The sequence below is a fragment of the Myxine glutinosa genome, chromosome 2 (genome assembly GCF_964187855.1).
Source record: "Myxine glutinosa chromosome 2, kmMyxGlut1.1, whole genome shotgun sequence".
Lineage (NCBI taxonomy): Eukaryota > Metazoa > Chordata > Myxini > Myxiniformes > Myxinidae > Myxine > Myxine glutinosa.
Window position 1 is genome coordinate 229,778,067 of NC_136262.1, and position 27,742 is coordinate 229,805,808.

Below are 27,742 nucleotides of genomic sequence, written 5' to 3' on the forward strand. Positions count from 1 at the left end.
GACGTCGCGTTTACAACCAATAGACAACGTCAGGCCAACGTTGGAAAATGGACGTCGCGTTTACAACCAATAGACAACGTCAGGCCAACGTTGGAAAATGGATGTCGCGATTGCAACCAATAGACAACGTCAGGCCAATGTTGGAAAATGGACGTCGCGATTGCAACCAATAGACAACGTCAGGCCAACGTTGGAAAATGTACGTCGCGTTTACAACCAATAGACAACGTCAGGCCAACGTTGGAAAATGGACGTCGCGATTGCAACCAATAGACAACGTCAGGCCAACGTTGGAAAATGGACGTCACGATTGCAACCAATAGACAACGTCAGACCAACGTTGGAAAATGGACGTCGCGTTTACAACCAATAGACAACGTCAGGCCAACGTTGGAAAATAGACGTCGCGATTGCAACCAATAGACAACGTCAGGCCAATGTTGGAAAATAGACGTCGCGATTGCAACCAATAGGCAACGTCAGGCCAACGTTGGAAAATAGACGTCACAATTGGAACCAATAGACAAAGTCAGGCCAACGTTGGAAAACAGACAGCGCGTTTGCAACCAATAGACAACGTCAGGCCAACGATGGAAAATAGACGTCACAATTGCAACCAATAGACAAAGTCAGGCTAACGTTGGAAAATAGACGGCGCGTTTGCAACCAATAGACAACGTCAGGCCAACGTTGGAAAATAGACGTTGCGATTACAACCAATAGACAACGTCAGGCCAACGTTGGAAAATGGACGTCGCGTTTACAACCAATAGACAACGTCAGGCCAACGTTGGAAAATGGACGTCGCGATTGCAACCGATAGACGTCAGGCCAACGTTGGAAAATAGACGTCGCGATTACAACTGATAGACAACGTCAAGACAACGTTGGAAAATAGACGTCGCGATTACAACCGATAGACAACGTCAGGCCAACGTTGGAAAATAGACGTTGCGATTACAACCGATAGACAACGTCAGGCCAACGTTGGAAAATAGACGTCGCGATTACAACCGATAGACAACGTCAGGCCAACGTTGGAAAATAGACGTCGCGATTACAACCGATAGACAACGTCAGGCCAACGTTGGAAAATAGACGTCGCGATTACAACCGATAGACAACGTCAGGCCAACGTTGGAAAATATACGTCGCGATTGCAACCAATAGACAACGTCAGGCCAATGTTGGAAAATAGACGTCGCGATTGCAACCAATAGGCAACGTCAGGCCAACGTTGGAAAATAGACGTCGCGATTACAACCAATAGACAACGTCAGGCCAACGTTGGAAAATATACGTCGCGATTGCAACCAATAGACAACGTCAGGCCAACGTCGGAAAATATACGTCGCGATTGCAACCAATAGACAACGTCAGGCCAATGTTGGAAAATAGACGTCGCGATTGCAACCAATAGACAACGTCAGGCCAACGTTGGAAAATATACGTCGCGATTGCAACCAATAGACAACGTCAGGCCAACGTTGGAAAATATACGTCGCGATTGCAACCAAGAGACAACGTCAGGCCAACGTTGGAAAATGGACGTCGCGATTGCAACCAATAGACAACGTCAGGCCAACGATGGAAAATAGACGTCACAATTGCAACCAATAGACAAAGTCAGGCTAACGTTGGAAAATAGACGGCGCGTTTGCAACCAATAGACAACGTCAGGCCAACGTTGGAAAATAGACGTTGCGATTACAACCAATAGACAACGTCAGGCCAACGTTGGAAAATGGACGTCGCGATTGCAACCAATAGACAACGTCAGGCCAACGTTGGAAAATGGACGTCGTGTTTACAACCAATAGACGTCAGGCCAACGTTGGAAAATGGACGTCGCGATTGCAACCAATAGACAACGTCAGGCCAACGTTGGAAAATGGACGTCACGATTGCAACCAATAGACAACGTCAGGCCAACGTTGGAAAATGGACGTCGCGTTTACAACCAATAGACAACGTCAGGCCAACGTTGGAAAATGGACGTCGCGTTTACAACCAATAGACAACGTCAGGCCAACGTTGGAAAATAGACGTCGCGATTGCAACCAATAGACAATGTCAGGCCAACGTTGGAAAATGGACGTCGCGTTTACAACCATTAGACAACGTCAGGCCAACGTTGGAAAATGGACGTCACGATTGCAACCAATAGACAACGTCAGGCCAACGTTGGAAAATGGACGTCGCGTTTACAACCAAAAGACAACGTCAGGCCAACGTTGGAAAATAGACGTCGCGATTGCAACCAATAGACAACGTCAGGCCAAAGTTGGAAAATTGACGTCACGATTGCAACCAACAGACAACGTCAGGCCAACGTTGGAAAATATACATCGCGATTGCAACCAATGGACAAAGCCAGGCCAACGTTGGAAAATAGACGTCACAATTGCAACCAATAGACATAGTCAGGCCAACGTTGGAAAACAGACAGCGAGTTTGCAACCAATAGACAACGTCAGGCCAACGATGGAAAATAGACGTCACAATTGCAACCAAGAGACAAAGTCAGGCTAACGTTGGAAAATAGACGGCGCGTTTGCAACCAATAGACAACGTCAGGCCAACGTTGGAAAATGGACGTCGCGTTTACAACCAATAGACAACGTCAGGCCAACGTTGGAAAATGGACGTCGCGATTGCAACCAATAGACAACGTCAGGCCAACGTTGGAAAATGGACGTCGCGTTTACAACCAATAGACAACGTCAGGCCAACGTTGGAAAATGGACGTCGCGTTTACAACCAATAGACAACGTCAGGCCAACGTTGGAAAATGGATGTCGCGATTGCAACCAATAGACAACGTCAGGCCAATGTTGGAAAATGGACGTCGCGATTGCAACCAATAGACAACGTCAGGCCAACGTTGGAAAATGTACGTCGCGTTTACAACCAATAGACAACGTCAGGCCAACGTTGGAAAATGGACGTCGCGATTGCAACCAATAGACAACGTCAGGCCAACGTTGGAAAATGGACGTCACGATTGCAACCAATAGACAACGTCAGACCAACGTTGGAAAATGGACGTCGCGTTTACAACCAATAGACAACGTCAGGCCAACGTTGGAAAATAGACGTCGCGATTGCAACCAATAGACAACGTCAGGCCAATGTTGGAAAATAGACGTCGCGATTGCAACCAATAGGCAACGTCAGGCCAACGTTGGAAAATAGACGTCACAATTGGAACCAATAGACAAAGTCAGGCCAACGTTGGAAAACAGACAGCGCGTTTGCAACCAATAGACAACGTCAGGCCAACGATGGAAAATAGACGTCACAATTGCAACCAATAGACAAAGTCAGGCTAACGTTGGAAAATAGACGGCGCGTTTGCAACCAATAGACAACGTCAGGCCAACGTTGGAAAATAGACGTTGCGATTACAACCAATAGACAACGTCAGGCCAACGTTGGAAAATGGACGTCGCGTTTACAACCAATAGACAACGTCAGGCCAACGTTGGAAAATGGACGTCGCGATTGCAACCGATAGACGTCAGGCCAACGTTGGAAAATAGACGTCGCGATTACAACTGATAGACAACGTCAAGACAACGTTGGAAAATAGACGTCGCGATTACAACCGATAGACAACGTCAGGCCAACGTTGGAAAATAGACGTTGCGATTACAACCGATAGACAACGTCAGGCCAACGTTGGAAAATAGACGTCGCGATTACAACCGATAGACAACGTCAGGCCAACGTTGGAAAATAGACGTCGCGATTACAACCGATAGACAACGTCAGGCCAACGTTGGAAAATAGACGTCGCGATTACAACCGATAGACAACGTCAGGCCAACGTTGGAAAATATACGTCGCGATTGCAACCAATAGACAACGTCAGGCCAATGTTGGAAAATAGACGTCGCGATTGCAACCAATAGGCAACGTCAGGCCAACGTTGGAAAATAGACGTCGCGATTACAACCAATAGACAACGTCAGGCCAACGTTGGAAAATATACGTCGCGATTGCAACCAATAGACAACGTCAGGCCAACGTCGGAAAATATACGTCGCGATTGCAACCAATAGACAACGTCAGGCCAATGTTGGAAAATAGACGTCGCGATTGCAACCAATAGACAACGTCAGGCCAACGTTGGAAAATATACGTCGCGATTGCAACCAATAGACAACGTCAGGCCAACGTTGGAAAATATACGTCGCGATTGCAACCAAGAGACAACGTCAGGCCAACGTTGGAAAATGGACGTCGCGATTGCAACCAATAGACAACGTCAGGCCAACGATGGAAAATAGACGTCACAATTGCAACCAATAGACAAAGTCAGGCTAACGTTGGAAAATAGACGGCGCGTTTGCAACCAATAGACAACGTCAGGCCAACGTTGGAAAATAGACGTTGCGATTACAACCAATAGACAACGTCAGGCCAACGTTGGAAAATGGACGTCGCGATTGCAACCAATAGACAACGTCAGGCCAACGTTGGAAAATGGACGTCGTGTTTACAACCAATAGACGTCAGGCCAACGTTGGAAAATGGACGTCGCGATTGCAACCAATAGACAACGTCAGGCCAACGTTGGAAAATGGACGTCACGATTGCAACCAATAGACAACGTCAGGCCAACGTTGGAAAATGGACGTCGCGTTTACAACCAATAGACAACGTCAGGCCAACGTTGGAAAATGGACGTCGCGTTTACAACCAATAGACAACGTCAGGCCAACGTTGGAAAATAGACGTCGCGATTGCAACCAATAGACAATGTCAGGCCAACGTTGGAAAATGGACGTCGCGTTTACAACCATTAGACAACGTCAGGCCAACGTTGGAAAATGGACGTCACGATTGCAACCAATAGACAACGTCAGGCCAACGTTGGAAAATGGACGTCGCGTTTACAACCAAAAGACGTCAGGCCAACGTTGGAAAATAGACGTCGCGATTGCAACCAATAGACAACGTCAGGCCAACGTTGGAAAATTGACGTCGCGATTGCAACCAACAGACAACGTCAGGCCAACGTTGGAAAATATACGTCGCGATTGCAACCAAGAGACAAAGTCAGGCTAACGTTGGAAAATAGACGGCGCGTTTGCAACCAATAGACAACGTCAGGCCAACGTTGGAAAATGGACGTCGCGTTTACAACCAATAGACAACGTCAGGCCAACGTTGGAAAATGGACGTCACAATTGCAACCAAGAGACAAAGTCAGGCTAACGTTGGAAAATAGACGGCGCGTTTGCAACCAATAGACAACGTCAGGCCAACGTTGGAAAATGGACGTCGCGTTTACAACCAATAGACAACGTCAGGCCAACGTTGGAAAATGGACGTCGCGTTTACAACCAATAGACAACGTCAGGCCAACGTTGGAAAATGGACGTCGCGTTTACAACCAATAGACAACGTCAGGCCAACGTTGGAAAATGGATGTCGCGATTGCAACCAATAGACAACGTCAGGCCAATGTTGGAAAATGGACGTCGCGATTGCAACCAATAGACAACATCAGGCCAACGTTGGAAAATAGACGTCGCGATTGCAACCAATAGACAACGTCAGGCCAATGTTGGAAAATAGCGTCGCGATTGCAACCAATAGGCAACGTCAGGCCAACGTTGGAAAATAGACGTCGCGATTGTAACCAATTGGCAACGTCATGCCAATGTTGGAAAATAGACGTCGCGATTGCAACCAATAGCCAACGTCAGGCCAACGTTGGAAAATTGACGTCGCGATTGCAACCAATAGACAACGTCAGGCCAACGTTGGAAAATAGACGGCGCGTTTGCAACCAATAGACAACGTCAGGCCAACGTTGGAAAATAGACGGCGCGTTTGCAACCAATAGACAACGTCAGGCCAACGTTGGAAAATAGCGTCGCGATTGCAACCAATAGACAACGTCAGGCCAACGTTGGAAAATAGCGTCGCGATTGCAACCAATAGACAACGTCAGGCCAACGTTGGAAAATAGACGTCACAATTGCAACCAATAGACAAAGTCAGGCCAACGTTGGAAAATTGACGTCGCGATTGCAACCAATAGACAACGTCAGGCCAACGTTGGAAAATAGACGTCACAATTGCAACCAATAGACAAAGTCAGGCCAACGTCGGAAAATAGACAGCGCGTTTGCAAGCAATAGACAACGTCAGGCCAACGTTGGAAAATGGAAGTCGCGATTGCAACCAATAGACAACGTCAGGCCAACGTTGGAAATAGACGGCATATTTACAACCAATAGACAACGTCAGGCCAACGTTGGAAAATAGACGTCACAATTGCAACCAATAGACAAAGTCAGGCCAACGTTGGAAAATAGACAGCGCGTTTGCAAGCAATAGACAACGTCAGGCCAACGTTGGAAAATGGAAGTCGCGATTACAACCAATAGACAACGTCAGGCCAACGTTGGAAATAGACGGCACATTTACAACCAATAGACAACGTCAGGCCAACGTTGGAAATAGACGTCGCGATTACAACCAATAGACAACGTCAGGCCAACGTTGGAAAATAGACGTCGCGATTACAACCGATAGACAACGTCAGGCCAACGTTGGAAAATAGACGTCGCGATTACAACTGATAGACAACGTCAGGCCAATGTTGGAAAATAGACGTCGCGATTACAACCGATAGACAACGTCAGGCCAACGTTGGAAAATAGACGTTGCGATTACAACCGATAGACAACGTCAGGCCAACGTTGGAAAATAGACGTCGCGATTACAACCGATAGACAACGTCAGGCCAACGTTGGAAAATAGACGTCGCGATTACAACCGATAGACAACGTCAGGCCAACGTTGGAAAATAGACGTCGCGATTACAACCGATAGACAAGGTCAGGCCAACGTTGGAAAATATACGTCGCGATTGCAACCAATAGACAACGTCAGGCCAATGTTGGAAAATAGACGTCGCGATTGCAACCAATAGGCAACGTCAGGCCAACGTTGGAAAATAGACGTCGCGATTACAACCAATAGACAACGTCAGGCCAACGTTGGAAAATATACGTCGCGATTGCAACCAATAGACAACGTCAGGCCAACGTCGGAAAATATACGTCGCGATTGCAACCAATAGACAACGTCAGGCCAATGTTGGAAAATAGACGTCGCGATTGCAACCAATAGACAACGTCAGGCCAACGTTGGAAAATATACGTCGCGATTGCAACCAATAGACAACGTCAGGCCAACGTTGGAAAATATACGTCGCGATTGCAACCAAGAGACAAAGTCAGGCCAACGTTGGAAAATAGACAGCGCGTTTGCAACCAATAGACAACGTCAGGCCAACGTTGGAAAATGGACGTCGCGATTGCAACCAATAGACAACGTCAGGCCAACGTTGGAAAATAGACGTTGCGATTACAACCAATAGACAACGTCAGGCCAACGTTGGAAAATGGACGTCGCGATTGCAACCAATAGACAACGTCAGGCCAACGTTGGAAAATGGACGTCGTGTTTACAACCAATAGACGTCAGGCCAACGTTGGAAAATGGACGTCGCGATTGCAACCAATAGACAACGTCAGGCCAACGTTGGAAAATGGACGTCACGATTGCAACCAATAGACAACGTCAGGCCAACGTTGGAAAATGGACGTCGCGTTTACAACCAATAGACAACGTCAGGCCAACGTTGGAAAATGGACGTCGCGTTTACAACCAATAGACAACGTCAGGCCAACGTTGGAAAATAGACGTCGCGATTGCAACCAATAGACAATGTCAGGCCAACGTTGGAAAATGGACGTCGCGTTTACAACCATTAGACAACGTCAGGCCAACGTTGGAAAATGGACGTCACGATTGCAACCAATAGACAACGTCAGGCCAACGTTGGAAAATGGACGTCGCGTTTACAACCAAAAGACAACGTCAGGCCAACGTTGGAAAATAGACGTCGCGATTGCAACCAATAGACAACGTCAGGCCAACGTTGGAAAATTGACGTCGCGATTGCAACCAACAGACAACGTCAGGCCAACGTTGGAAAATATACGTCGCGATTGCAACCAAGAGACAAAGTCAGGCTAACGTTGGAAAATAGACGGCGCGTTTGCAACCAATAGACAACGTCAGGCCAACGTTGGAAAATGGACGTCGCGTTTACAACCAATAGACAACGTCAGGCCAACGTTGGAAAATGGACGTCACAATTGCAACCAAGAGACAAAGTCAGGCTAACTTTGGAAAATAGACGGCGCGTTTGCAACCAATAGACAACGTCAGGCCAACGTTGGAAAATGGACGTCGCGTTTACAACCAATAGACAACGTCAGGCCAACGTTGGAAAATGGACGTCACGTTTACAACCAATAGACAACGTCAGGCCAACGTTGGAAAATGGACGTCGCGTTTACAACCAATAGACAACGTCAGGCCAACGTTGGAAAATGGATGTCGCGATTGCAACCAAGAGACAACGTCAGGCCAATGTTGGAAAATGGACGTCGCGATTGCAACCAATAGACAACGTCAGGCCAACGTTGGAAAATGTACGTCGCGTTTACAACCAATAGACAACGTCAGGCCAACGTTGGAAAATGGACGTCGCGATTGCAACCAATAGACAACGTCAGGCCAACGTTGGAAAATGGACGTCACGATTGCAACCAATAGACAACGTCAGACCAACGTTGGAAAATGGACGTCGCGTTTACAACCAATAGACAACGTCAGGCCAACGTTGGAAAATAGACGTCGCGATTGCAACCAATAGACAACGTCAGGCCAATGTTGGAAAATAGACGTCGCGATTGCAACCAATAGGCAACGTCAGGCCAACGTTGGAAAATAGACGTCGCGATTGTAACCAATCGGCAACGTCATGCCAATGTTGGAAAATAGAAGTCGCGATTGCAACCAATAGACAACGTCAGGCCAACGTTGGAAAATTGACGTCGCGATTGCAACCAATAGACAACGTCAGGCCAACGTTGGAAAATATACGTCGCGATTGCAACCAATGGACAAAGCCAGGCCAACGTTGGAAAATAGACGTCACAATTGCAACCAATAGACAAAGTCAGGCCAACGTTGGAAAACAGACAGCGCGTTTGCAACCAATAGACAACGTCAGGCCAACGATGGAAAATGACGTCGCGATTGCAACCAATAGACAACGTCAGGCCAACGTTGGAAAATGTATGGCGCGTTTGCAACCAATAGACAACGTCAGGCCAACGTTGGAAAATAGACGTCGCGTTTACAACCAATAGACAACGTCAGGCCAACGTTGGAAAATAGACGGCGCGTTTGCAACCAATAGACAACGTCAGGCCAACGTTGGAAAATAGCGTCGCGATTGCAACCAATAGGCAACGTCAGGCCAACGTTGGAAAATAGCGTCGCGATTGCAACCAATAGACAACATCAGGCCAACGTTGGAAAATAGACGTCGCGATTGCAACCAATATACAACGTCAGGCCAATGTTGGAAAATAGCGTCGCGATTGCAACCAATAGGCAACGTCAGGCCAACGTTGGAAAATAGACGTCGCGATTGTAACCAATTGGCAACGTCATGCCAATGTTGGAAAATAGACGTCGCGATTGCAACCAATAGCCAACGTCAGGCCAACGTTGGAAAATTGACGTCGCGATTGCAACCAATAGACAACGTCAGGCCAACGTTGGAAAATAGACGGCGCGTTTGCAACCAATAGACAACGTCAGGCCAACGTTGGAAAATAGACGGCGCGTTTGCAACCAATAGACAACGTCAGGCCAACGTTGGAAAATAGCGTCGCGATTGCAACCAATAGACAACGTCAGGCCAACGTTGGAAAATAGCGTCGCGATTGCAACCAATAGACAACGTCAGGCCAACGTTGGAAAATAGACGTCACAATTGCAACCAATAGACAAAGTCAGGCCAACGTTGGAAAATTGACGTCGCGATTGCAACCAATAGACAACGTCAGGCCAACGTTGGAAAATAGACGTCACAATTGCAACCAATAGACAAAGTCAGGCCAACGTTGGAAAATAGACAGCGCGTTTGCAAGCAATAGACAACGTCAGGCCAACGTTGGAAAATGGAAGTCGCGATTGCAACCAATAGACAACGTCAGGCCAACGTTGGAAATAGACGGCACATTTACAACCAATAGACAACGTCAGGCCAACGTTGGAAAATAGACGTCACAATTGCAACCAATAGACAAAGTCAGGCCAACGTTGGAAAATAGACAGCGCGTTTGCAAGCAATAGACAACGTCAGGCCAACGTTGGAAAATGGAAGTCGCGATTACAACCAATAGACAAAGTCAGGCCAACGTTGGAAAACAGACGGCGCGTTTACAACCAATAGACAACGTCAGGCCAACGTTGGAAAATGGACGTCGCGTTTACAACCAATAGACAACGTCAGGCCAACGTTGGAAAATAGACGTCGCGATTGCAACCGATAGACAACGTCAGGCCAACGTTGGAAAATAGACGTCGCGATGACAACTGATAGACAACGTCAGGCCAACGTTGGAAAATAGACGTCGCGATTACAACCGATAGACAACGTCAGGCCAACGTTGGAAAATAGACGTTGCGATTACAACCGATAGACAACGTCAGGCCAACGTTGGAAAATAGACGTCGCGATTACAACCGATAGACAACGTCAGGCCAACGTTGGAAAATAGACGTCGCGATTACAACCGATAGACAACGTCAGGCCAACGTTGGAAAATAGACGTCGCGATTGCAACCAATAGGCCTTCTTCATCAATGATCTCTCTGACTCTCTCGAAAATCCTCTCTATCTCTTTTCTGATGACTCCACTCTCTGCCGCTCCATTCCTCTTCCCTCAGATCGGCAGTCTGCTGCCTCCTCACTCTCTGAAGACCTGGACAAAATCACAGACTGGTCAAACAAGTGGAACATGTCTTTCAATCCTGACAAATCTCACACTCTTACTATGTCTCTCCGAAAAGATCGACTGGACAACCCTCCCATCTACTTTCTCAACAATCCTCTCCAAGAAGTTCTGTCGCTCAAGATTTTGGGTCTCACTATCTGCCATGATCTTTCTTGGGAAAACCACATTTCCAAGCTGGCCTCCAAAGCCAGTCGCCGACTGGGCATCCTCCGTCGTGCGAAGTCCTTCCTCGGCACACCTGAGCTCCTCACCACATACAAGGCTTTCATCCGCAGCTCAATGGAATACTGTTCTCCCCTATGGGCCGGTGCTCCTGCCTCACACCTAGCTCGGCTTCACGCTGTTGAAACCAAAGCTTTCAGAATTATTGGAATCTCCCGCGATGAAGCTATCTCTGAGGGCCTTTCACTCACTCACCGCAGGCAGGTAGGTGGTCTTTCTGTCTTCTACCGACTCCTCTCCGGCCTTGCACCCCCAGCTCTCTCTGTGCTCTGTCCCCCAAATATTCCTACAGGTCGCACAAGATCTGCCAGCAACCCTCTGATGGTTAAACTGCCGAAATCTCGGCTCTCTGCTCACCTTCACTCTTTCATTCCTCTTTTCTCCCGCCTCTGGAACAAACTCCCTCACTCCCTTCAATCCCACTCCTCCCTCCAGGTCTTTAAAACAGCTGTTCACCACCATCTCTTAACTTCCCCCATCCAAAACCTTGATCTTTTCTACCCCCGCTAATTCACCCCAGATCCACCTTGTTTGAAATTCCAACTTCTTTCCTGGAAGTCCTGGCAGTGTCCATATGTTTTATACCTCTCCCACCGCCCCCTTCCCACGCCCCCCCCCCCCCCCCCCAAAGCCCTCGCCCTCTCTCAGATCTCTCGATGTCTCCATGTCTCTCGGTCCCTGCTCTCAAATGTTGTGTTTGTGTCCTTCACCCTCTCTCCTCATCTTGTCTACCGCTCCCTATGTTATATGTTTTATGTGTCGGTTTGTCTTTCTGTATGATTCATGTTCGCTCTTTCACGAGCCTCGATCTTGTATACAAAAAAAAAAAAAAAAAAAAAAAAAAAAAAGACAACGTCAGGCCAACGTTGGAAAATAGCGTCGCGATTGCAACCAATAGGCAACGTCAGGCCAACGTTGGAAAATATACGTCGCGATTGTAACCAATAGACAACGTCAGGCCAACGTCGGAAAATATACGTCGCGATTGCAACCAATAGACAACGTCAGGCCAACGTTGGAAAATTGACGTCGCGATTGCAACCAATAGACAACGTCAGGCCAACGTTGGAAAATTGACGTCACAATTGCAACCAATAGACAAAGTCAGGCCAACGTTGGAAAACAGACAGCGCGTTTGCAACCAATAGACAACGTCAGGCCAACGTTGGAAAATAGCGTCGCGATTGCAACCAATAGACAACGTCAGGCCAACGTTGGAAAATGGACGTCGCGATTGCAACCAATAGACAAAGTCAGGCCAACGTTGGAAAATTGACGTCGTGTTTACAACCAATAGACGTCAGGCCAACGTTGGAAAATAGACGTCACAATTGCAACCGATAGACAAAGTCAGGCCAACGTTGGAAAATTGACGTCGCGATTGCAACCAATAGACAACGTCAGGCCAACGTTGGAAAATATACGTCACAATTGCAACCAATAGACAACGTCAGGCCAACGTTGGAAAATAGACGTCGCGATTGCAACCAATAGACAACGTCAGGCCAACGTTGGAAAATATACGTCGCGATTGCAACCGATGGACAAAGCCAGGCCAACGTTGGAAAATAGACGTCACAATTGCAACCAATAGACAAAGTCAGGCCAACGTTGGAAAACAGACAGCGCGTTTGCAACCAATAGACAACGTCAGGCCAACGATGGAAAATAGACGTCACGATTGCAACCGATAGACAAAGTCAGGCTAACGTTGGAAAATAGACGGCGCGTTTGCAACCAATAGACAACGTCAGGCCAACGTTGGAAAATAGACGTTGCGATTACAACCAATAGACAACGTCAGGCCAACGTTGGAAAATGGACGTCGCGTTTACAACCAATAGACAACGTCAGGCCAACGTTGGAAAATGGACGTCGCGATTGCAACCAATAGACAACGTCAGGCCAACGTTGGAAAATGGACGTCGCGTTTACAACCAATAGACAACGTCAGGCCAACGTTGGAAAATGGACGTCGCGTTTACAACCAATAGACAACGTCAGGCCAACGTTGGAAAATGGATGTCGCGATTGCAACCAATAGACAACGTCAGGCCAATGTTGGAAAATGGACGTCGCGATTGCAACCAATAGACAACGTCAGGCCAACGTTGGAAAATGGACGTCGCGTTTACTACCAATAGACAACGTCAGGCCAACGTTGGAAAATGGACGTCGCGATTGCAACCAATAGACAACGTCAGGCCAACGTTTGAAAATGGACGTCACGATTGCAACCAATAGACAACGTCAGACCAACGTTGGAAAATGGACGTCGCGTTTACAACCAATAGACAACGTCAGGCCAACGTTGGAAAATAGACGTCGCGATTGCAACCAATAGACAACGTCAGGCCAATGTTGGAAAATAGACGTCGCGATTGCAACCAATAGGCAACGTCAGGCCAACGTTGGAAAATAGACGTCGCGATTGTAACCAATCGGCAACGTCAGGCCAACGTTGGAAAATAGAAGTCGCGATTGCAACCAATAGACAACGTCAGGCCAACGTTGGAAAATGGACGTCGCGATTGCAACCAAGAGACAACGTCAGGCCAACGTTGGAAAATATACGTCGCGATTGCAACCAATGGACAAAGCCAGGCCAACGTTGGAAAATAGACGTCACAATTGCAACCAATAGACAAAGTCAGGCCAACGTTGGAAAACAGACAGCGCGTTTGCAACCAATAGACAACGTCAGGCCAACGTTGGAAAATATACGTCGCGATTGCAACCAATGGACAAAGCCAGGCCAACGTTGGAAAATAGACGTCACAATTGCAACCAATAGACAAAGTCAGGCCAACGTTGGAAAACAGACAGCGCGTTTGCAACCAATAGACAACGTCAGGCCAACGATGGAAAATGACGTCGCGATTGCAACCAATAGACAACATCAGGCCAACGTTGGAAAATGTACGGCGCGTTTGCAACCAATAGACAACGTCAGGCCAACGTTGGAAAATAGACGTCGCGTTTACAACCAATAGACAACGTCAGGCCAACGTTGGAAAATAGACGGCGCGTTTGCAACCAATAGACAACGTCAGGCCAACGTTGGAAAATAGCGTCGCGATTGCAACCAATAGGCAACGTCAGGCCAACGTTGGAAAATAGCGTCGCGATTGCAACCAATAGACAACGTCAGGCCAACGTTGGAAAATAGACGTCGCGATTGCAACCAATAGACAACGTCAGGCCAATGTTGGAAAATAGCGTCGCGATTGCAACCAATAGGCAACGTCAGGCCAACGTTGGAAAATAGACGTCGCGATTGTAACCAATTGGCAACGTCATGCCAATGTTGGAAAATAGACGTCGCGATTGCAACCAATAGCCAACGTCAGGCCAACGTTGGAAAATTGACGTCGCGATTGCAACCAATAGACAACGTCAGGCCAACGTTGGAAAATAGACGGCGCGTTTGCAACCAATAGACAACGTCAGGCCAACGTTGGAAAATAGCGTCGCGATTGCAACCAATAGACAACGTCAGGCCAACGTTGGAAAATAGCGTCGCGATTGCAACCAATAGACGACGTCAGGCCAACGTTGGAAAATAGACGTCACAATTGCAACCAATAGACAAAGTCAGGCCAACGTTGGAAAATTGACGTCGCGATTGCAACCAATAGACAACGTCAGGCCAACGTTGGAAAATAGACGTCACAATTGCAACCAATAGACAAAGTCAGGCCAACGTTGGAAAATAGACAGCGCATTTGCAACCAATAGACAACGTCAGGCCAACGTTGGAAAATGGACGGCGCGTTTGCAACCAATAGACAACGTCAGGCCAACGTTGGAAAATAGACGTCACAATTGCAACCAAGAGACAAAGTCAGGCCAACGTTGGAAAATAGACGGCGCGTTTACAACCAATAGACAACGTCAGGCCAACGTTGGAAAATAGACGTCGCGATTACAACCAATAGACAACGTCAGGCCAACGTTGGAAAATGGACGTCGCGATTGTAACCAATAGACAACGTCAGGCCAATGTTGGAAAATAGACGTCGCGATTGCAACCAATAGGCAACGTCAGGCCAACGTTGGAAAATAGACGTCGCGATTGTAACCAATCGGCAACGTCATGCCAATGTTGGAAAATAGAAGTCGCGATTGCAACCAATAGACAACGTCAGGCCAACGTTGGAAAATTGACGTCGCGATTGCAACCAATAGACAACGTCAGGGTAACGTTGGAAAATATACATCGCGATTGCAACCAATGGACAAAGCCAGGCCAACGTTGGAAAATAGACGTCACAATTGCAACCAATAGACAAAGTCAGGCCAACGTTGGAAAACAGACAGCGCATTTGCAACCAATAGACAACGTCAGGCCAACGATGGAAAATGACGTCGCGATTGCAACCAATAGACAACGTCAGGCCAACGTTGGAAAATGTATGGCGCGTTTGCAACCAATAGACAACGTCAGGCCAACGTTGGAAAATAGACGTCGCGTTTACAACCAATAGACAACGTCAGGCCAACGTTGGAAAATAGACGGCGCGTTTGCAACCAATAGACAACGTCAGGCCAACGTTGGAAAATAGCGTCGCGATTGCAACCAATAGGCAACGTCAGGCCAACGTTGGAAAATAGCGTCGCGATTGCAACCAATAGACAACATCAGGCCAACGTTGGAAAATAGACGTCGCGATTGCAACCAATAGACAACGTCAGGCCAATGTTGGAAAATAGCGTCGCGATTGCAACCAATAGGCAACGTCAGGCCAACGTTGGAAAATAGACGTCGCGATTGTAACCAATTGGCAACGTCATGCCAATGTTGGAAAATAGACGTCGCGATTGCAACCAATAGCCAACGTCAGGCCAACGTTGGAAAATTGACGTCGCGATTGCAACCAATAGACAACGTCAGGCCAACGTTGGAAAATAGACGGCGCGTTTGCAACCAATAGACAACGTCAGGCCAACGTTGGAAAATAGACGGCGCATTTGCAACCAATAGACAACGTCAGGCCAACGTTGGAAAATAGCGTCGCGATTGCAACCAATAGACAACGTCAGGCCAACGTTGGAAAATAGCGTCGCGATTGCAACCAATAGACAACGTCAGGCCAACGTTGGAAAATAGACGTCACAATTGCAAGCAATAGACAAAGTCAGGCCAACGTTGGAAAATTGACGTCGCGATTGCAACCAATAGACAACGTCAGGCCAACGTTGGAAAATAGACGTCACAATTGCAACCAATAGACAAAGTCAGGCCAACGTTGGAAAATAGACAGCGCGTTTGCAAGCAATAGACAACGTCAGGCCAACGTTGGAAAATGGAAGTCGCGATTGCAACCAATAGACAACGTCAGGCCAACGTTGGAAAATTGACGTCGCGATTGCAACCAATAGACAACGTCAGGCCAACGTTGGAAAATATACGTCGCGATTGCAACCAATGGACAAAGCCAGGCCAACGTTGGAAAATAGACGTCACAATTGCAACCAATAGACAAAGTCAGGCCAACGTTGGAAAACAGACAGCGCGTTTGCAACCAATAGACAACGTCAGGCCAACGATGGAAAATAGACGTCACAATTGCAACCAATAGACAAAGTCAGGCTAACGTTGGAAAATAGACGGCGCGTTTGCAACCAATAGACAACGTCAGGCCAACGTTGGAAAATAGACGTTGCGATTACAACCAATAGACAACGTCAGGCCAACGTTGGAAAATGGACGTCGCGTTTACAACCAATAGACAACGTCAGGCCAACGTTGGAAAATGGACGTCGCGATTGCAACCAATAGACAACGTCAGGCCAACGTTGGAAAATAGACGTCACAATTGCAACCAATAGACAAAGTCAGGCCAACGTTGGAAAATAGACAGCGCGTTTGCAAGCAATAGACAACGTCAGGCCAACGTTGGAAAATGGACGGCGCGTTTGCAACCAATAGACAACGTCAGGCCAACGTTGGAAAATAGACGTCACAATTGCAACCAAGAGACAAAGTCAGGCCAACGTTGGAAAATAGACGGCGCGTTTACAACCAATAGACAACGTCAGGCCAACGTTGGAAAATAGACGTCGCGATTACAACCAATAGACAACGTCAGGCCAACGTTGGAAAATGGACGTCGCGATTGTAACCAATAGACAACGTCAGGCCAATGTTGGAAAATAGACGTCGCGATTGCAACCAATAGGCAACGTCAGGCCAACGTTGGAAAATAGACGTCGCGATTGTAACCAATCGGCAACGTCATGCCAATGTTGGAAAATAGAAGTCGCGATTGCAACCAATAGACAACGTCAGGCCAACGTTGGAAAATTGACGTCGCGATTGCAACCAATAGACAACGTCAGGGTAACGTTGGAAAATATACATCGCGATTGCAACCAATGGACAAAGCCAGGCCAACGTTGGAAAATAGACGTCACAATTGCAACCAATAGACAAAGTCAGGCCAACGTTGGAAAACAGACAGCGCATTTGCAACCAATAGACAACGTCAGGCCAACGATGGAAAATGACGTCGCGATTGCAACCAATAGACAACGTCAGGCCAACGTTGGAAAATGTATGGCGCGTTTGCAACCAATAGACAACGTCAGGCCAACGTTGGAAAATAGACGTCGCGTTTACAACCAATAGACAACGTCAGGCCAACGTTGGAAAATAGACGGCGCGTTTGCAACCAATAGACAACGTCAGGCCAACGTTGGAAAATAGCGTCGCGATTGCAACCAATAGGCAACGTCAGGCCAACGTTGGAAAATAGCGTCGCGATTGCAACCAATAGACAACATCAGGCCAACGTTGGAAAATAGACGTCGCGATTGCAACCAATAGACAACGTCAGGCCAATGTTGGAAAATAGCGTCGCGATTGCAACCAATAGGCAACGTCAGGCCAACGTTGGAAAATAGACGTCGCGATTGTAACCAATTGGCAACGTCATGCCAATGTTGGAAAATAGACGTCGCGATTGCAACCAATAGCCAACGTCAGGCCAACGTTGGAAAATTGACGTCGCGATTGCAACCAATAGACAACGTCAGGCCAACGTTGGAAAATAGACGGCGCGTTTGCAACCAATAGACAACGTCAGGCCAACGTTGGAAAATAGACGGCGCATTTGCAACCAATAGACAACGTCAGGCCAACGTTGGAAAATAGCGTCGCGATTGCAACCAATAGACAACGTCAGGCCAACGTTGGAAAATAGCGTCGCGATTGCAACCAATAGACAACGTCAGGCCAACGTTGGAAAATAGACGTCACAATTGCAAGCAATAGACAAAGTCAGGCCAACGTTGGAAAATTGACGTCGCGATTGCAACCAATAGACAACGTCAGGCCAACGTTGGAAAATAGACGTCACAATTGCAACCAATAGACAAAGTCAGGCCAACGTTGGAAAATAGACAGCGCGTTTGCAAGCAATAGACAACGTCAGGCCAACGTTGGAAAATGGAAGTCGCGATTGCAACCAATAGACAACGTCAGGCCAACGTTGGAAAATTGACGTCGCGATTGCAACCAATAGACAACGTCAGGCCAACGTTGGAAAATATACGTCGCGATTGCAACCAATGGACAAAGCCAGGCCAACGTTGGAAAATAGACGTCACAATTGCAACCAATAGACAAAGTCAGGCCAACGTTGGAAAACAGACAGCGCGTTTGCAACCAATAGACAACGTCAGGCCAACGATGGAAAATAGACGTCACAATTGCAACCAATAGACAAAGTCAGGCTAACGTTGGAAAATAGACGGCGCGTTTGCAACCAATAGACAACGTCAGGCCAACGTTGGAAAATAGACGTTGCGATTACAACCAATAGACAACGTCAGGCCAACGTTGGAAAATGGACGTCGCGTTTACAACCAATAGACAACGTTGGAAAATGGACGTCGCGATTGCAACCAATAGACAACGTCAGGCCAACGTTGGAAAATGGACGTCGCGTTTACAACCAATAGACAACGTCAGGCCAACGTTGGAAAATGGACGTCGCGTTTACAACCAATAGACAACGTCAGGCCAACGTTGGAAAATGGATGTCGCGATTGCAACCAATAGACAACGTCAGGCCAATGTTGGAAAATGGACGTCGCGATTGCAACCAATAGACAACGTCAGGCCAACGTTGGAAAATGGACGTCGCGTTTACAACCAATAGACAACGTCAGGCCAACGTTGGAAAATGGACGTCGCGATTGCAACCAATAGACAACGTCAGGCCAACGTTTGAAAATGGACGTCACGATTGCAACCAATAGACAACGTCAGACCAACGTTGGAAAATGGACGTCGCGTTTACAACCAATAGACAACGTCAGGCCAACGTTGGAAAATAGACGTCGCGATTGCAACCAATAGACAACGTCAGGCCAATGTTGGAAAATAGACGTCGCGATTGCAACCAATAGGCAACGTCAGGCCAACGTTGGAAAATAGACGTCGCGATTGTAACCAATCGGCAACGTCATGCCAATGTTGGAAAATAGAAGTCGCGATTGCAACCAATAGACAACGTCAGGCCAACGTTGGAAAATTGACGTCGCGATTGCAACCAAGAGACAACGTCAGGCCAACGTTGGAAAATATACGTCGCGATTGCAACCAATGGACAAAGCCAGGCCAACGTTGGAAAATAGACGTCACAATTGCAACCAATAGACAAAGTCAGGCCAACGTTGGAAAACAGACAGCGCGTTTGCAACCAATAGACAACGTCAGGCCAACGATGGAAAATGACGTCGCGATTGCAACCAATAGACAACATCAGGCCAACGTTGGAAAATGTACGGCGCGTTTGCAACCAATAGACAACGTCAGGCCAACGTTGGAAAATAGACGTCGCGTTTACAACCAATAGACAACGTCAGGCCAACGTTGGAAAATAGACGGCGCGTTTGCAACCAATAGACAACGTCAGGCCAACGTTGGAAAATAGCGTCGCGATTGCAACCAATAGGCAACGTCAGGCCAACGTTGGAAAATAGCGTCGCGATTGCAACCAATAGACAACGTCAGGCCAACGTTGGAAAATAGACGTCGCGATTGCAACCAATAGACAACGTCAGGCCAATGTTGGAAAATAGCGTCGCGATTGCAACCAATAGGCAACGTCAGGCCAACGTTGGAAAATAGACGTCGCGATTGTAACCAATTGGCAACGTCATGCCAATGTTGGAAAATAGACGTCGCGATTGCAACCAATAGCCAACGTCAGGCCAACGTTGGAAAATTGACGTCGCGATTGCAACCAATAGACAACGTCAGGCCAACGTTGGAAAATAGACGGCGCGTTTGCAACCAATAGACAACGTCAGGCCAACGTTGGAAAATAGCGTCGCGATTGCAACCAATAGACAACGTCAGGCCAACGTTGGAAAATAGCGTCGCGATTGCAACCAATAGACGACGTCAGGCCAACGTTGGAAAATAGACGTCACAATTGCAACCAATAGACAAAGTCAGGCCAACGTTGGAAAATTGACGTCGCGATTGCAACCAATAGACAACGTCAGGCCAACGTTGGAAAATAGACGTCACAATTGCAACCAATAGACAAAGTCAGGCCAACGTTGGAAAATAGACAGCGCGTTTGCAACCAATAGACAACGTCAGGCCAACGTTGGAAAATGGACGGCGCGTTTGCAACCAATAGACAACGTCAGGCCAACGTTGGAAAATAGACGTCACAATTGCAACCAATAGACAAAGTCAGGCCAACGTTGGAAAATAGACGGCGCGTTTACAACCAATAGACAACGTCAGGCCAACGTTGGAAAATAGACGTCGCGATTGCAACGAATAAACAATGTCACCCTGACGCCAACAATGCGCTTACGACCAATTGACCAAATGCCAACGGTGTTGTGTTAGTTGGGTGTTTATTTTGTATTTCTTTTAAACTGTATTCATCATGTTTAGCATACGGACGAATAAGAAGTCCGAATACAAAGTGAATGTGGTCGGGCTTCGCATGTTTAGATGCTTTCTAGTTTGTATCTGTAGTAGCTGCCACAGTCATGTATAAATAAGTAACCCAGCGGGCACACGACGTTGTTTCAACGTCGAATAACGGTTGGAATGAGGTCGCGACGTCGGACAACCAAAACCCAACCTGAGACTCAACATTAATATACCTACATCAAAACCCGACAGTCATTCAACGTTGTTTCACCGTTGGCAACTTGGCTCTTGAAAGTGTGACATTGTATCAACGTTTATTCGACGTTGGAAAAATGACGTTGATCCAATTTGCAAATCCAACTCGTTTTCAACCTCGGGTCCACGTCGAATCTTGACGTTCATTCAACGTGGATCCAATGTCTGTGTGCCTACTGGGAAGTGCTATATTAAATAAGTTAAAAAATAATTTAAAGTTCAAGCAAAACAGCTAACAATTCATTATGTTTACAAATACGTTTCATGACACCGATAACAATATTCGTGGCACGAGGTGAGTTCTCGGTTTTAAAATGCCGTGCACGTGATCACAAAATGAGGCTTTTCTTTTAAGCCGTATCAAAGTCAACGCCAATGGAACACATGAAACATAGGGGGCAAAACCCCTGGGCGCTCACCTGGTAGAATGAACAGTATATTGCACCGACTAAGGGTATTTTAAACTAATTTCAATCGTTGCTAGAAGATAGGGCAGCATATAGACTCATACTAACGTAATCATAAGACTTTAAACAAACAAACAAAAACAAACCTATTTTGGGGGACAACCCCCAAACGTCAGGCCCAACCCCATATACCGCCAAAGACCTCAATTTTTCTAATGCCTTGAACAAACATTGGTACATCATGGGTGATTACGGTTGTGGTGAAGTTTTAGAAAAATCGTGTGTGTAGTTTCTGAGGAGAAAGCAAATACCTATTTTGGGGGTCAACCCCCCCCCCCCCCCTGTAGACCCCTAAAGAGGCAGACTTTTTTTTTAATGCCGTGAACATACTTTGGTACATCACGAGTGGTGAAGGTCGTGGTCAAGTTTTATAAAAATAGTGTGTGTAGTTTCTGAGGAGAAAGCAAATACCTATTTTGGGGGTCAACCCCCCCCCCCCCCTGTAGACCCCTAAAGAGGCAGACTTTTTTTTTAATGCCGTGAACATACTTTGGTACATCACGAGTGGTGAAGGTTGTGGTCAAGTTTTATAAAAATAGTGTGTGTAGTTTCTGAGGAGAAAGCAAATACCTATTTTGGGGGTCAACCCCCCCCCCCCCCGTAAACCCACAAAGGGGCAGATTTTTTTTAATGCCGTGAACATACTTTGGTACAGCACGAGCTAATGAAGGTGAAGGTTGTGGTCACGTTTCATCAAAATTGTGTGTGTATTTTCAGATACAAAGCAAATACCTATTTTAGGGGGGGGGGGAGGTGGGGGAGGGGTCAAACCTGGACCCACTTTGACCCCCGTAATCCCCATCAGACTTTTATTTTCTAGTGCCGTGAACAAACTTCGGTACATCACGGGTGATGAAGGTTGTGGTCAAGTTTTATCGAAATAGTGTGGTGTAGTTTCAGAGGAATTACGCCTCGGTCCCCCGTCGGTGAAGTGATGTGAGTTGACAAAGTGGAAGATGCAAGGCGGCCATCTTGGATTTTGACGTGGCGACCCAATTTTCAATAGCGTTCTTCCTTATGCCGAGATACACCCACCCACCAGATTAGAAGTTGGTACTTCGCTTATTTTTCAAGATATTTCGCTCACAAGGTTCAGACATATATGGTGGCGGCCATCTTGGATTTTGACGTGGCGACCCAATTTTCAACAGCGTTCTTTCTTACGCCTTGTTGCACCCACACACCAAATTAGAATTCGGTCCTTCGCTTACGCACGCACGCACGCACTTACGGACGCACACATGGACGGAGGGGAAAACCATAGTCCCCCTTTCGCTCCGTGGTGCGACGGGGGACAAAAAGCAAATTCCTATTTTGGAGGGCTTGTTAACTTGTGCTGAAAATGCAATTTGACAAGTTGGTTCGGTTGAATAGAAATGGCTTGTGTCTGTTTAAAGCAAGAACTTGGACTCGCACTTGAATGAAATAATTTCCCCATTTCATGAAAGTCTCCCATCCCTCCCCCTCCAACATATTTTCCCCATAATTTGAGCACTAGTACATACAGGGTGCAGCATTTATATGTGACACATTCACAATGTATATATTTTAAATAAATATCTGTATAATTAATTAATTGTTTTTGCGTGTTCCAGCTGAAGCCTGAAGATTTGAATGACGGAGCATTACGACGTGCCAACAAGGACACAGAAATGTCCCATGTCTTAACACCATTCCCTCCTTCATCAGAAAATGTTATGTCGATGGTAGTGTACATGTATCTAATCATGCGAGATGTCGTAGAGTCAGGACACAAGAGCTGCCGTAGCTGCAGCAATTGCCCGAAGTCCGAAGAAGTCGATCCACCACCTTTCAGTAGAAAGTATTGTTAGCCCAAGAGGTCTCGGATGTATGCTCCACCAAGAGCTTCGCCTATGGCCATAAAAAAAATCCAGGTTGTTCATAAACCTGAAAATGCTGATTTTGGAAAGTCAGAATTTTTGCTGTTTGGTTACTTGACGGATGTGTATAAGATGGCAATTTCTTAAACTGTTTGGTAATGACAGATGAAGATGAAGCCCATTTCAATCTTACTGGTGGTGTAAACAAAGAACTGTAAGTCCTGGGCTGAGGAAAATCCCAAAGAGCTGTATCAAAGAGGGCTGCCCCTTGTAAGTAACGGTGTGTGGTGCTCTATGGCTGTTTTGGGGCAATATTTTGTTTTGGGCTGTTTTGCGCTATAGCACATAAATGGGCCATATTTCTTCAAAGAGAATAAAGTGACTGCGACAGTAAACGGTGAATGCTGCATTAATTTGTTGCTGAATTTTCTCATTCCAGAAGTGCGGCGTGGAGATATAGAGTTTGCAGACACTTTATTTCAACAAGATGGGGCAACACACCATATACTCCAAGAATTGTTGTGCCATTTCTAAGGCAAACATTTGGGGAAAAGATAATCTCTCGGCTTGGTAATGCTTCTTGGCCACTAAGATCCCCTGATTTGACCCGAGCGGATTTCTTCCTCTGGGGATTTTTGAAGAGCCAGGTTTACAATTATTGATACGTCCCACATGTGTCAATGAACTTAAGATGAGGATCACTGAAGCCATCATTGCTATTGATGACACATTGAAAGCAGCAATGATCAATGTACTGGTTTGATGCAGGATGTGCATCAATTGTAATAGACAGCAATTAAAAGATGTGATTTTTTAAGAAGCAGAGCTGGGTTGTGTATACTGCTATGATGTCACACAAGCTCCCATACCTGAATCTTACTTTAGTATACCAACAAGAATGACCGCACTGTGGTCACAACCTGCGACAAAATCCGGTAATGAGCCGATTGGGAAACGAGCATTTAAAGCACAACAACAACATGCATTTTAAGGCCATTTTCCCTGCTAGAGCGGGGGTTAGCCTTACGGGGCCCATGACAATCTTCTCCATTTTGCCCTATTTTCTGCATCTCCCCTTGTTAACCCCCTTGCCCGCATTTCTTCTTCCACCATCTTTAGCCAAGTCTTTCTTGGTCTTCCCCGTCCTCTACTTCCTTCTACATTCATTTCCATCACTCTTCTCAACCAGTCACTTTCATCCTTCCTCAACACATGACCAAACCATCTCAAACTGTTTCTCTTCACAGCATCAATCACAGGCTCTATTCCCATCATCTTTCTCAATTCATCATTTGTCTTCCTCTCTCTCAACGATATTCCGCACATCCACCGAACCATTCGCATTTCCACCCTTTCCAGCCTTCGTTGCTGCTCTACATGCATAACCCATGTCTTGCTCCAAGAAATCATAAATCATTAAATGCAATTTTAAATTAAAATTAATTAATGTGAGCATTTAAGCACACTCAAAAGATAAACAGCACGATTGGGAAACACACATTAAATGCACAATTTTTTTTTTTTAACAGCACGTCTTATCCATGTCACCCGCCCCACGGTTATATCAGAACGGGCTGATGCATCACACGGTCACGGATTGTTTAACTCGAGTATTGGGCCGTTCAAAAATTACGTAATGCTATTGTTTAGGGAGGCGGGTACCGTGTGCTGACGGGCTTGATTAAACCTTATTAATAATTTTTATTTGACATATGATTATATTTTTTGTGGCCCTCATAGTAACACTCGACCTAAACAAAGCCAATGGAAATCTGACACAACAAACCCAGGCAATGTATACTCAGCAGAGGCCTACAGGCCTGTGATGTCTTAGGCCCTTAAAACAACAAGAATGGCAGCCATATTATTTTGTCTGGGTGCCATGCTGGGTGCAGTCAAGCCACAAATGTGGGTGGGGTCTGGCAGCTGTGCGACCATTGGGTGCACATTTCAAAAATCGACCACAAACAAGAACCAAAACAACAACAGCAATAACAACCATGTGGCGCTATTGTGAACCTGCGACATATCGCAGGTAAAACATTATTTACTTTTTTCAGTCTATTATTATCGAAATAAATGTGTCAGATATTAATGAAACACCCTGGATAATATAGTAAGGGTAATATAAAAGACAAGGGACCATCAACATAGAACATACAGTCATGTGAAAAATTAAGTACACCCCATGTAAAGTTTTGACTTTTTCAACATATTTCAACATACAGCTATTTGATCTTCATTTCAACAATATTGATAGATAAAGGTAATATAAGATAACAAATATCATGAAACATTTACATTTTGTAGTCCATTGTATAATTTAAATAAACATAAATGCAAATTTCTCATGTGGAAAAAGTAAGTACACCCTTGCCTCTAATAGGTGGTATTGCCCCCTTTGGCAGAAACAACCTCAAGTAGGCGTTTCTTATAACTGTCTATCAGTCTCTGACATCGACTGGGAGAAATTTTTGCCCACTCCTCCATGCAGAATTCTTTCAGCTGTGCAATGTTTGAGGGGTTTCTTGCATGCACAGCTCGTTTCAAATCCCCCCACAACATCTCGATGGGATTTAGATCCGGGCTTTTACTTGGCCATTCCAGAACCCTCCATTTCTTTCTTTTCAGCCATTCCTTGGTGGATTTACTGGTATGTTTAGGGTCATTGTCATGTTGTAAGGTCCACCTTCGGTTGAGCTTCAACTTTCCAACAGATGGCCTCACATTATCCTCGAGCACCCTCTGGTACAACGAATAATTCATAGTGGATTATATGATGGTGAGCTGCCCAGGCCCTGATGCAGCAAAGCTGCCCCAAACCATAATATTTCCACCACCATGCTTTACAGTTGGTATCAGGTTCTTGTGGTCAAATGCTGTCTTTGGTTTTCGCCAAACATGTCTTCTGGTACTGTGGCCAAATAGCTCTTCCTTTGACTCATCTGTCCAGAGCACATTGTTCCAGAAGTGCTGGTCTTTGCCTAGGTGTTCATTGGCAAACTTTAGTCTTGCCCTGATGTTCTTTCTGGACAGCAAAGGTTTCCTCCTGGCACACCTCCCATGTAGATCAAATTTGTGCAGCCTCTTTCTAATGGTAGACTCATGCACTTTGACATCAACAGTGGCAAGAGCTACCTGTAGGTCCAGTGATGACATTCTGGGGTTCTTAGAGACTTCTTTCAGCATCTTGCAGTCTGCTCTTGGGCTGAACTTGCTGGGGCGGCCTGGCCTGAACAAGTTTGCAGTTGTTTGGAATCTTCTCCACTTGTAGATGATCTTTCGGACAGTCGAATGATTGATTTCAAATTATTTGGAGATCTTTTTAAATCCCTTCCCAGACTCGTAGGTATCTATAACCTTCTTTCTGAAGGCCTCAGAGAGCTCTTTTGATCTAGGTATGGTGACGCCACACACTTCAACAACAAAGAGCAAACCAAACTAAATGTCTGAGGTTTAAATAAGACAGGTTCCTCCAAGATCCTCTCTAACAATGTTCTAATCATTTGCACCTGAGCTGGAGCACCTGATTCTAATTTTAGGTATTTGAAGTAGTGATAAATGTGGGGGTGTACTTACTTTTTCCACATGCAAAATTTGCATTTATGTTTATTTAAATTATACAATGGACTACAAAATGTAAATGTTTCATGTTATTTGTTATATTATATCACCTTTATCTTTCAATATTGTTGAAATGAAGATCAAATAGCTGTATGTTGAAATATGTTGAAAAAGTCAAAACTTTACATGGGGTGTACTTACTTTTTCACATGACTGTATATGATAGGGGGTAAGTAAGGCAGCAGGAAAAGTTAGAAAATGATAACGGGAAGAACAGAGGAGAAGATGGAAGATAACAGGGAAGGTAGGTAAGGTGGTAAGCGTGTGTAGTGAGGAGGAAGAGAGAGAAAGAAGTTGGGAGAAGACTGGATCAATGGAAGTAGGGGGAGGGAAGATAGGCTTGGATGAAGCAAAAGAGGGGGATGTCAAAGATACAGCATTCTTTTCATTTCTAATGTGGAGATGGCATCATAGCTGATGATTTTTTTTTATTCAAAATGAAAGCCATATAACTATATGGAGTTTCATTATGATGATGATAATAGGGTAAAGGTGAATGTAAGGTGATGTTATCGATAT

The 27,742-nt window shown here is 46.0% G+C and overlaps 1 protein-coding gene across 1 annotated transcript in view; it reads right to left on the reverse strand.

Moving 5' to 3' along the window:
- The window catches only part of LOC137422153 (protein unc-13 homolog B), a 745,568-nt gene that overhangs the window by 217,403 nt on the left and 500,423 nt on the right, over positions 1 to 27,742 (reverse strand). The window lies entirely within an intron of this gene.